The sequence below is a fragment of the Apis mellifera genome, linkage group LG5, assembly GCF_003254395.2.
Source record: "Apis mellifera strain DH4 linkage group LG5, Amel_HAv3.1, whole genome shotgun sequence".
In the NCBI taxonomy this organism is placed as follows: Eukaryota; Metazoa; Arthropoda; class Insecta; order Hymenoptera; family Apidae; genus Apis; species Apis mellifera.
This window is the reverse complement of record NC_037642.1, coordinates 1342582-1355633: the sequence shown is the minus strand read 5'-3', so window position 1 is coordinate 1355633 and position 13052 is coordinate 1342582. Positions and strand designations below refer to the sequence as shown.

General features: G+C 39.9%; 1 protein-coding gene across 7 annotated transcripts in view; it reads right to left on the bottom strand.

Moving 5' to 3' along the window:
* Nucleotides 1-13052, bottom strand: part of LOC408822 — a 698419-nt gene that overhangs the window by 394849 nt on the left and 290518 nt on the right. For 2 of the 7 annotated variants that reach the window (XM_026440821.1, XM_026440823.1), the window contains exon 1: nucleotides 39-748. The exons of the other annotated variants lie outside the window; for them this stretch is intronic. The gene's annotated coding sequence lies outside the window, so the exon portion shown is untranslated. Of the gene's footprint in view, nucleotides 1-38; nucleotides 749-13052 lie in introns of those variants that run through there. 7 annotated transcript variants of the gene reach the window in all.

Genomic DNA, 13052 nt, shown 5'->3' with positions numbered 1-13052 from the left:
TGGCGCGTAAAAACGTTCGGTCAGCCGTATCACATTACCTTGTCAACGAAATCGTCCGGTGTCCCGCCAACCAGCCGGAACAATAAGTTTTCTCACATTTTCAGCCCTCGGCGCTCTCTCTCGTTCCTCCTCTGGGGGAAGCACAGCACAATCTCCGTACGACCGTGCTTAATCACGCGGCGATAATCACGACACTGATTATAACAAAAAAACCAAAACAAGCGAAAAGAAGACTCTCTCTTCCTCCTTGATCGTAGCGTGTGAACCAGCTTCCGCACCTATTTCTTCCTTTTCTTTTTTTTTTCTTCTCTTTTTTTTTTTCTCGTCTCACACTGTGATCGCGTGCGAACGCGCCCCGTTATGGCGCCGCTGTCGGCGATCAGCGACGCAACGTTCACTGCGACGCGGCACGCGCCCACCGAAGCCCATTTTCTTACTTGCAAAAAACACCACTGTCGATCGTCACACGGTAAACGCAACAACACGGCCGGAGTTCGATCGGTATAGTCGCGCTCGAATCGACCACACGCGAGACGATCAAACGGATCCCATGTACCGCACGATCACCATCACGACGAAACTGATTATCAAACACGATTTACTTAAGTGATTCACAGAGAACTTGAATACCGCGCGACGATAAGGATTAACATAACGGCGCGGCGACGATGACTAGGACTACACGACTACGACGACGACGGCGGCAGCCGGCTCGCGAGGACCTCTTCCGCCGCACGATTCATGACCACCGACGGAGAGCACGTCGCTCTCGTGGCGACGACTGCGCCACTGCGCGGTATCTCGTCGAAACGAACCGACGGGGCATGTGAGAGGGGTAAGGACGGAAGGTCGGAGAAAGAGAGAAGAAGGGGATGCCGGAAAGGGAAGGAGATAGATAGATCAGTGCGCGTGCACGTAGTAATAGTAGGCTACGTATAGAAAGAGAGAGATATATAGGTCGTGTATTACTTTACGTGTGTATACTGTGTATATATATATAGTTTAATGCGCGTACGCTAGGAACAGAGAGAGACAGAGGGAAAGAGAGAGAGAGAGAGACGGAGAGACACGAGCGCGTACGACGAAGACGTGGCCGAAACTGATGATCGTTCCTTGCCTTCGGTTCGTGACAAACGCGTTGTACCACCGACGGATGGATGAACACACGGTGAGACGGATTTTCGTCGACGGCCACGTTTAGTTGTTTGTCGCGTTGTGCAGCGGCGCTCATGACGTCGGGACGCCCACCACCTGTGGTGCTCACCCTCTTTTCCTCGCGGCCAGCCATCCTTCCGCGCGCGCCACACTTCCGCGCACACGCGTTACGTCGTCCTTTCGTCCCGCTTCCCCTTTGCCTTCTAATCGAGTGGGGGGAGGGGGAACAGATTTTAAATTTTCGCCTTTGCTGTCGCTGTCATCGCAAGTGTTCGCCATCGTCCCACACCACACCGTTTGACGCGAAGTTTCGTTACATTCTTACATTCTACAGTGTTATCGTATAAAAGAAATAAGAATCTTATAATACGGAACGAGAAATGACAGTTTCGAATTTTGCAAAGAATAGGTATTAAGTGATACGTGAGTGGAAAATGTGCAGCCGCTAGGAAATTTGAAATCAATTATTTTGTAAGTGTTGAATATTGTATCGTGTAACAGTTATGCGGTTATTTATCGGTAAGTTATATTTTCGATAGTTGTTCATATGTATTATGAATTTATAAGAAATATGAATCTACAATTTTAAGGATTTATAATACACATCGAGATGATTCAAACTTCACATTTCATAAACTATTCTATTCTATAAATTTACAATGTTCTTGGTAACATAGAATAGAATAGGTTTAGTAGTATAAAAATTATAAATGGAGATATACAGAAGAAAAAGAGAATATTTCCAAATATTTTTTTAGAAAATCCAATACAATTTTTTCCTTTTTACTTTATTCTTTTCATTATTTTATTCCATTTTTTTCAATCTTGTTTTTAATTCTCTTATGATATTTTTCCTCCTATCTTTTCAAGTAATATTATACTTTGACAACAAGAATATTATTTTTTAATTTCTCTTTGCATTTCACACGCATCAAATGAAAAGAGTATTTTTATTATAAATAAAAAGGATTAATAAAAAAAAATTTATCGATACGAATATACGTACTAGTAAACGAAATCTTTTCGCAAAAGCAAATAATTCACAGAATTTATCGATTTTCATTTGAAATATCAAATATCAAACAAGTATAATCACGAAATCTAGTCATTATTTGTGCAACAGATAGCCAGGTGTTATCTAGATAGAAAGTCGAATGGACTTGTTACTATACCAAGAATGTTATCGTACCTTGTCAACGTAAGATACAACATTTTAGCGCGATTTCTTACGCGTGACTCGCGCCGTTATCCTGGCTCGTTTACGAAAAAAATGCAGCGTCTGGTAAGCTTCTCGTTTCTTAACGGGGAGATAGAGGGAGCGTATATATACCTCAGCCCCGACCCTCCGTAAACACGGATTAAGGGAAATGTTCCGGTGTAACCTTACTAATGGCCGTGGAAAAACAAATCTATTTGACGTAGAGCTTCTGTTAATTGTCAACGCGACCGCAGAATTTTCGTTATTCCCCTGTGCAAATAATTACAGCCGGGAATTATCCGCAACTTTTTTCTTTTTTTCTTCCCCCTCCCCGTTACTCGTTCACGTGTTATTGCTTCACCTGTCTTCGATGTTTCTTTCCGCCCACGAGAAATTTTCATCGCCATCGAAATCAACACAATCTACAATCTTCTGTTTCGCGCTGTTTCTAACAATCATTCCTCGAAAAATAAATCCTTCAACGTTCTTTTTCACAAAATTGTGTACGCGTTAGATTTCGTTCGTAAAATAGATTCAAATTGGAGGTTATCTCGACTCTTGATATAAAAAATTACACGTATAATTAGAAAGATATCTGCCATTTCGAGATCGTGTAACGAAATCGAGATCGAAACCCGTTAAAATGTGAAATATACTCCAAAGCTAAATATGCTCTCTCTCTCTCTTTCTCTCGATCCGCGAAATTATTAATTAATCATTCGAGCGAGCGGAATATTTTATCAAACGCAAGCGGTTGGAAGAGAAAGCAGCCGCATCAAAAGCAACATAAATTATCGAATAATGAAAAGAAATCGAGAAAGAAACTCTCTCCATCCCGTAAATACACACATATATATATATCCTTCTCTTCGTTCAATACCATTGAAACGTAAAACTCTGCGCGTGCAGAGCTAATTCCAAGAAACTCGTATCCCGATCTCGGGAAGAAAGAAATTAACAACCTCGCGTAGGAAGTTTTATTTCCGATATTTTCGATGGGATTGACGAGATACGTCAAACACGGAAAGAGAGAGAAAGAGGAAACACGACTCGATGCCTAAGCGCATTAGCGAGGAAAATTACGATCGACGAATGTCACGAGCATAACGACCGTGGAAAAGCGATGCCGTAAATCGTTGTAACGGCGCCACCGTGGAGCATCGTCTCTTTTCCGGTAGTTGGCCGAACTTTTTGTGAAAATACAAAACGTTCGAGACGGGGATTTAGAATTTCGAGAGGGAGAGAGAAAGTGAGCGGTAACGGATTTACGAAGTGAGGAAAGAGCACGACGCCATTTGTCTCGGTCACCTAATTAACTGCTGCCCGCGACGAAACCAAATAAAGCCGGTCAATTTAATAACAATTTTGTTGGCTGTGTTAACGAGACCCCCCCCCCCCCGGATCATCATTAATTCCAGGGTCGTGTAGCGACTATTCGCATCGCGCTTCTTTGCTTCGTGTTTTGTAACCGATATACACTCGTCGATATTTTTAGAGGGAGCGCGAGAAAGCGAATTGCTCGATACGAAACAGCGAGGCGGTTGTCCGCGAGGGCAACTCTGATTGCGCGTACGGCAATTTGTATCCGAATTCTTAATAGAGCCGCGAATAGTTGCCAACGAACGACGGGTTCCATTTTACGTCCTCGAGTTGAAATAACTTAAGTTCGGATAATCGGATTTTCAGAAATCGATTCGAATTGGATAAAAAAAAAATTATATATTATTATACATCGTGTTTGCGCGTTAAATAATAACGATTGATCGATTATCTTTGGCGGAGTGAAGCGGATAGCGCGAGCCCTTGATCATTGAATCAAGGATTTGCGCATCCACTTTTCCGAATATAAATCGAAATATTATCCTCGGTATTTAATTTTCACAGATTTGGAAGATTAATTATACGTATTGCAATTAATTTTGAATTATTTAAGCTTTATCGATCATTTTACATGTGCATACACCTTTAAATCGTTCAATTGTAATTATCAAATGGGTGAAAACGAAACTATTACAACTGTTAAAATTTAATTTCGAGGAGATCGAAATCTGTATAGTTTTAATAAGACGATTAAATAAAATTTGATAATTTTTAATCGATCAATTCTTCGATCAAAGTAGCGCTTTATTCATAATTTTATATTATATATATATATATATATATATACGTTAATGAATATCTGTTAATAGACGAGGTTCTTTAAAAAAGAAAAAGAAAAGGAAAGTATTTGCTTTTCGCGTCATATTTAACATCACGATAAAGGCACATCTTTTTAATTAATTCTCGAACGTTAGATTTATCCAGCCGGGGAAAATGCTTAAAGAATTTTTAACAGCATCGAATAAACTCCACGTTCCTCGCTATTTACTCGGTCGCGTTTTAGTCTTTCCAAGTACGGTAATAAATCTCCTCAAGGCAGTATACTCCCACTATATATATATATGTATATATATATATATATATATTCTTTCTTTCCTTTTGCCGAGATTCTCCGAGGGCTCGGATTTAATTAAAATATTCTATGCGCTTCTTATATACTGACATGAAACGCCGTATTCTTCCAAATATAATATTCATTTTACGAAAATGCCGTCAGATGAAAAAAAAAAAGGAGAAGAAGAGAGGGTAAGAGGAATCACCCCTCGTGGCATTCCATCCCGACGCATAAGTGAATCACGATATTGAATTAATGCGAATTAATATCGTGTATATCAAAAGCGGGTGTGTGTGTATAAGAGTAAGGAACACGACTAGGAGAGGAGAGGAGAGTGGATGGAAATGGATGACCTTTTTAAGACTACCGGAATACATTGAGCGGAATGGAACTTTGCCCGATAAATCTACGAATCGGAGTTCTCGGGCTAATGTGCGCGCTTCCCTTTCCATGTTTTTTCGCCTTCCTTTTGCCCGATCGCAACTTTTTATTTCCTCGTTTCTATTTTCCTAGAGATTTTCTCAAGGATTAAATAGCTTTCGGCTATTTCGGAGAAATTATTACGCGATCAACCCGATTTTTTCTCTCTCTCCTCGAAATAAATTACTTTCGCTTTAATTGTTAATTTTTAAAAAAAATTCTAGATATCGACGATCCTTTTCCCCCCTCCCCTCTCGTATTACGTATATCTCCTATACGTATACAGCGCCATTAACAGGCTCGACGGAAATTTTCATACACACGCGTTTTATGCAAAAAATATATAATCCTCATCCTGCATTTTGCATACAGATATTGACACTGCGCGAACGGATATTATCAAAATTGGTAATCAAAGTAGAAAATACACAACGAGAGAGAGACGGAAGAATATAGACGGACGAATAGAGAGAGAGAGAGAGAGAGAGAGAGAGAGGAAGAGTTCCATATATACGAGGCATCAAACCGAGCAAATGGTCAGCGCGGTGAATGGATCAGGATGGAAATTCGAATATCGCGATTCGACGTCGTCCGTGATGGCGTCCGAGCCAAAACGCATGAAATGGCAGGATGATGATGGTCGCGCGATAGTAACGTGTTCGTGCACGCACGCGCACACACGGGCGCGCGTGTATGTATATATTTATTTCTAGAAAAACGTCACGCAAGATTCCGTCACGAAATTTCTGGCGAGGAATCAACGGATGGATGGGCGAACGGTTGGCTCTTTTGGCGTCGAATCGGCGCATTCGAACGGGCGTTCTTACGGATAAAATAACACTTTCATTCATCGTGGATCATTTTAAGGCTAAGTCCACGTGGCTTGTGCCGCCGGCATTCACGCGGATCGTTACAACGTTGGAACGTTCCGAATATCCATTGAAAATATCCATACATCAAGCAGAAAAGAGCTTAACCAGAAATTTTACTCGCGTCGAGAGAGGTTTCGAGAGAAATCGCCGTTGTACGCGTTGCGTATAGACGAGGCGCGCGTTAAACGGCACGTTCCCTCGTTATCCGTTGAAATATGGTGTTAATTATTAGCCGCGTTAAAGCACGATTCCCGTGTAAAACGCCCTCGAAATTGAACCGAGCTCCGGTAAGGATACATGCACACGTATTGTTTGCAATATCACATCGCTTCCCGTTTAACACGAGAAATCTCTGATCTTTATGATATTTTTTAGAAAGAAAGAAAATTAAAATATTTGTCGAGTAGATGGTAAGATTTGCAAAAATGTATCTCGTCGCGAACGAGGATGAAAATAGGAATTAATTCTACCAAAATGTAACGAGACTTGAGAAGCTATTTTAAAATATGGAGAAAAAAAGAATTTAAAACCTTCATCTATTTTTCATCTAATTTTAGAATCCAATCGACTTGGATATTTCCTATTTTATCTTATTCCATTGTCCATTTTATTTCTATTATTATATCACGTTACTGTTGCCAAGCTGAATATTTACGGCAATGACGAGATTGAAACGAAATCTACCTTTATTCATAATTTTTCTTCTCGCAATGTCAAGTTCGAAGTTTTTAATTAAAGATTCGCTTTTTTTCTAAATATCGAAAGCGCGAAATTGATTCAAAATTCTTATCATCATCACCCATTTTTGGAAAATTTTAATAATCGAAAGAAACCGCACCCTAATTTAATACGTAACGAAATAATAATAATACGAAGTTTTGTCAAACGACGACGGCGAGTGAGCGCAGCAAACTCTCTGCACCGCAATTCGCCATTCACGCACAGTTGCTCGTGTATCATGGCCCATTGTTTCAAATGGAGTAACTTAATGCATCATCTACGAGTTGATGATGCAACGCGGATAAGTCTAATTTGAGTTGCCCCACGTATCCGGTTCCACGAAGAAAACTTTGCATGAGATGGAGATAATAGTGGCGCGTGTTATTCCACGTATATTGCGTGTGCGAGATGTTGAACGAAGTCCATAACAACCTCCCCCGGCACAATTCCTGTTCCGGATGCCGAAATATGGCAATTCTCTGTACGAGCATTTTCAGAAGAAAGATTCTCTCTCCGTCTATCTCTATCTCAGATTGCTCGCAACTAGTATGCTAACTAGAAATACTCAAACGTACAATCTTTTCTATAAATTTAAATTCAGGACACAAAATTCAATTTTCGACAAGTGGCACGTTTTTATAAGTAGATATCTCTAATTTTGTCGCGTTCATTATTATTTATTTCTCGATATGATTTTTTTTTTTTATGAAATTCGTTGAAATAACAGTATATTGCGATATTTCTTCGACGAATGCCAATAAAACTCAGGAACAGTGGTGTAAATCAAGCAGTGCTACACGCCCTAGATTTAAACTCACGGATCTTAACGCTTAATCACACCGCCCCCGTTTATTAACAGCAAAAATATCGAGGCATTGTAACTCTCATTTTTCACTACTCATTTTTCACTCCTCTAACCCAAACCAAAAGTATAAAACTTCCACCACCACCGTCCCCCCTCCCCTTAATAAATTAACCGCTTATACATCGACGAGCCCGCCTTCCAAAATGCCTGCTCGAAATCGGCCAGTTACCACCAGAGAGAATTATCGACAATCCGAGCCTCGCGTTTCCATTTCCTATCAGCCCGTGCCAAATGACATCGAAAAGCCAGCCGCAACGCGTTATCGTCGGGGGAAAAAAAAAAGAAATAAAATCGGTCGCTTTTTTCGAAATTCCGATTCTCGAGAATCTCGATCACCGAATGTATGTGTATGAGAGAGAGAGAAACTAGAGCTGACAGATCAGCCGGTGTTACCGTGGCTCGTTGGATTATCGAACACGTCCGTGGAAGTTCGGTTTTGACGGACGGCTCTGTTATTACTGTCATTCCGACCTCCCTCGAGCTTCTCTGCCACGTTTAATCCTTTCGTCATCGCGCGCGTCTCGTCCATCGAACTGTTTTAATGAGATGCTCCCGCGCTTGAACTTGTCCCCCCGGCTCGCAAATGGAATTTTTAATCCGCCTGTCTCCAATCATCTGTGCGTCTCCCTCTTCTCTCTCTGTCTTTTTTTTCTCTTCTTCGCTGTTTGACATTTTCGGTGTTGGCATTTCGGGTAATTACCCGAAGCTTATCGCCGGTTGACGTGGCCTCCTCGACAGTGTGAAATTAGTCGGACACCGGTGCCGGTTGATGCTTGAATAATTAGATATTTACGGGCCAATTGCGGTGGGCCCTTGTATTCGGGGATTTATATGGGGGAGAGGGGGTATGGCGGGTATGAATTTACCTCCTGAACCGATGCGCGTTTCATTTGATTGGTTACACTTGTTAAGTTGATTGTTTGCAAGACATGTTTGCACGGTGAATTCATAGTTTACCGTTCCGTGATGGTTTCAGGATTAATAAAGTGGAATATGTTACGACCACTTGACGTTATATGATCGTTTCGACTCGCGTGTTCCATCCAATGCCCGCTCCAATTTAATAACTAGAAATAGATGTGTATTCCCTGGGATGGAAGAATGAAATAATTCCACTTAACGATCATCCAAATTGCTCGTCCATCCTCCATGAAAATATTTTCACAACGCGCGATATATTTTCTCTCCCTCTCTCTCTCTCTCGAAGAAGAAGAAGAAATTTATTGTCATCGTAATAATCTTCTTGATCCTATGAAATATATATATATAATTAATAACGAAATTAATATCGGAAAGAAAGGAAGGAGAAATACGCGGGAACGTATAAATTAGCTGTCAACCGCGTTATGCAGATCCCCGCGGAAATAGCCGTAACAGAAATAATCCCAGATAAGACGCGCAAGAAGCAAGTTTCGCCGAGATAAAAACTCTCGACGTCCATCACGAGAAGGTGGAACGTTTGTTTCGGTAGATTTAAACCATTCATCCCTCCGGGTTTGATATGGATGGAATTAAATCGAGCAAAGACAAAAAAAGCTTCCCCCATTCTTCGTATTCGACGATAGAAATTTTCTGTCATTGTCATATTCGATGATTCTAAATAAACTTCGATGATTCTTCTTTTGAAAATTCGAATTAAAGGGGAGGGGAATTTTGAATGAGAATAATTCGAGTCTTTTCACAATATGATTCTTAACGAGTCACCGCAATTAAGAATAACGTTGTTTTACACGTGCAAGGGAAACGAGCGAGTTAAAGTAGGTCGGTTCCCTCTGTTCCCGCGTCGAAAATTCTGTTACCGCGGATAAACATTTTATTCGTACGGGTTGGAAGTTGAAATCTTTGTCGCACAAGTGAATTTTCACGTTTCAAGGAGTCTAGTTTTAGCTTCGTGTGTATCACAACTAATTAAAGCATAGTTTAACAAAGCGGAGCCTGCTTTGACATCTTAACCCTTTGTCTTACGACAAAGTCGAGTCACTTGGAACACGAATTACGGTTCAAATGTGACAAACGTCGTTATATTTGAGACGAGGTTTAATTATAACTCTCCGAAGTCGAAGAGCTAAATTCCAAGTTGATTTATAAAAGCGAATATTATTATTATTATTAAACGTATTTGTATTGTGTTAAGAAACTATGCACAACATTACTTTGATAGATGTTAGTTATTTGGTAGAGTAGATATGGAACAATTATAAATATTACACATATAAATTAATTATCTACATACAAATCCTCTCTTTTCAGAAATTTTTATTTAAAAGAGTAAAACTTAAACTTTCAAAAGTTTACATTTTTTCATTACATTTGAATTACACGAAAATCAAATTGATCAATTCCATCAAATTTAATCAGATTTTTGAAATTCATCATTATTATGAAAAATATTTTCAATAATTAATATAAAATGTCATAGTCTTAAAAGTGTCTAGCACTATGAATTAATTCTTTATTATAAAACGGTAAATCTACCTATTTTATATTTTTTTCGCAAGTAAATTCAAGAATAGCTTCGAAGACAAATTTTATCGAGTCGATTAAGCATCTCTCAACATTTTGCCTATCGAGAGTCAAATAAAATGCGCAACGAACTGTGCAAAAATATATCATCCTCGTTAGAACCATAAATACTGTAAATTCTCCCTCCCTGTGCGAGTAAAAACATAGAACAACAACATTTCCAACAATCGACTTTTTCCAATTAGATCGAAATAACATTCAAAAAAAAAAAAATAACGATCTTCCAATTTAAAAATATAAACTTCCTCGAGTCTATCGGCAAAGAGGAGCCTTTTATTTTCTTCGGTTCAAGCACGACTTTCCCCTACGCCATTTTCCAATTAACGCTTTGACAAAAGTCCCCCGATCTTCCGGGGTGGAAGCACAGTGTGCACTATGCCCGGCTATAGAAATAATTGGGTTACACCGAGCTGAGGATTTATCGCGCGAAGAATACAGCAGGGATTCTGATTCCACGCCTTCTCGTAGACGGCGCGGAAGCCAAGGCTCCCGCTACAAATCGAATTAAAATTCCGTAGCATCGTTAGAACCCTCCCGAAGGAAGGGACATCGGGAGGGGGAGGCATCGAGTATACCTAGCGGCGTTCCGCGTGCTTGCGTGACTACCCAGAGTTTCAGGGTCGTGCCGAACACTCCGTACCGTCGAATTGCTCTTTCTTCCTCCCCCCTCCCCCTCACCCCTCGTGCAGCACTCGACGCTGCTTCGCCGGTCAAAAGTCCGTGCCTTGCCTCCGTGATTTTGGAAACCGTAAGGGAGGAAATATTTCCGTCCCGGCTCTCACCGTGGAATTTAGAATTTGATGGGAATAATATATATTGTTCTTGTAGAATCAGGAACGGGAATGAAATTGTGTTGTTATCATAAAATCGATTATTATCATAATCTTTTAACTAGTGATATCAAGGGAGAGTAAAATATTAATTGTGAGATATTCGAGTTTTAATAATCAGATTTTTCAAAATAATTCAAAGAATTAAATTTTCTTATATATAAATAACCTATGAATATTTCTGCAGCTGATTGTACGATTTAATTCTACATATCTATTGATTCGAGTAAAATAACAAAAGCTTATATAAAGGGTGTCCCAAAATTAAGATTTGAATTTGCCGCCATTTTTGCATTAAGTTGTTGGCAACTCTGAAAAAAGAACAGTTTAACAGCTGAGATACAACAACATGTCTTTATTATTATTAATCATCAAAAAGTGGATGCTGGTTTTTCGAGCAAAATAATCGATGAAGCACATTTTCATCTCGATGGCTTTATTAATCGCCAAAATTGCCGTGTTTGGGGTTCGGAGAACCCACGTGTGATTAACGAAAAACAAATGCACCCACAAGGTGTCACTGTTTGGTGTGGATTTTGGGCAGGAGGCATCATAAGACCATACTTTTTTGAGAGGCTGGTCAAGCAGCAACTGTTAATGGTGCTTGATATCGCAACATGATAACACAGTTCTTTCTGCCGAAATTGGATGATATTGATGTGGCCAATATGTGGTTTCAACAAGACGATGCTATATAGCCAATAAAACAATTCAATTACTGCATGAAACATTTCCTGGTCATATATTCTCTCATTTCGATGATCAGAATTGGCCCTCTAGATGTGATTTAACACCATTAGATTTCTTCTATATTTGAAGTCAAAGATCTATGTCAACAATCCCACAACCATGTGCATTACAAGAGTAAATTAAACGCTGCATCAACGAAATTCAGCCACGATTATACAGAAAGGTCATAAAAAAATTTCGACAAAAGGATGCGTATGTGCCAGTAAAGCCATGAAGGCCATTTGCTCGATGTGTTATTCCATAAATAATCCTATCCTATGCATTTTATAATTCACTTAAAGAATAAATATCTAAAGACTAAAAACTCTCTTTTACATTTAATTCAAATCTTGCGTTAATTTTGGGATAGCCTTTATATAAGCCTGTATAAGCAATTGAAGTAATATTCTTTTCCAAAAATTACAAATTCTTCCATCCATTTTCGTTCCATCCCCAAAATACGAAAATAAAATTCCCCAATAACCGATCAATTCCACCACGCGTTAAACTTTCAAACACCGACTTAAGAAGAAATTCCGGGGCGCGAAGGCCGTCAATCAAGCGGAGCGAGACGAAACTTGGAACTCGTCGTCGTTCGGCGAACAATGGCGGAGAAGAGGAACGAATCGAATGTTTGTTTTTCTCGAAGGACGCGACTTGGAATCGGTCTCTCGTTGGAGGCGCCGCCGCTTTCCAACCTAAGAAGGATCGATTCGCCTAAGGGGCACGGGCTATCCGTTAACGGGACGGAATAGCCTCGAGGGAGAGATCCTGAAGCGTGGAGAACCGAGTTCACGGCGTGGCGTGCCGTCTCGCGCGCCAACTCAGCCCCAAATTAATGCTTGTCCCAAGCAGTAACTTATCTGCCGACCCGGTATATTATGGTCCACGATCGCCGCTCGCTGACGAATGGCCAACTATTTTCTTGGGGAGCTTTCGCTATTTCACCGGCATCGGTGACCGGCCGAGGCAAAATGGCTATTACGGATTCGTATTTCGACCGACCATTTGTTACGATCGTTTGTTGGGTTTAAGTACACGCTTCGAAGTGGCGCGATCATCGAATATACCGTCGAGAATTTGAAAACTGGAACTGGAGAATTTTTCCCTTTGACACATTTTCTTCGTTTCTTTTTTTTTTTTTTGTTTTTGCAACGTTGAGTATTGAATATAATTTATGATAAAAGTAGATTATATAGAAATGCAATTATCAGTAAATATAGTTTTCTTTGATTATTGAACATATTTCACAGAAATGATTAAAGTCAAAAATAGTGATTAAGTACTTATAATTATATTTCTGCTT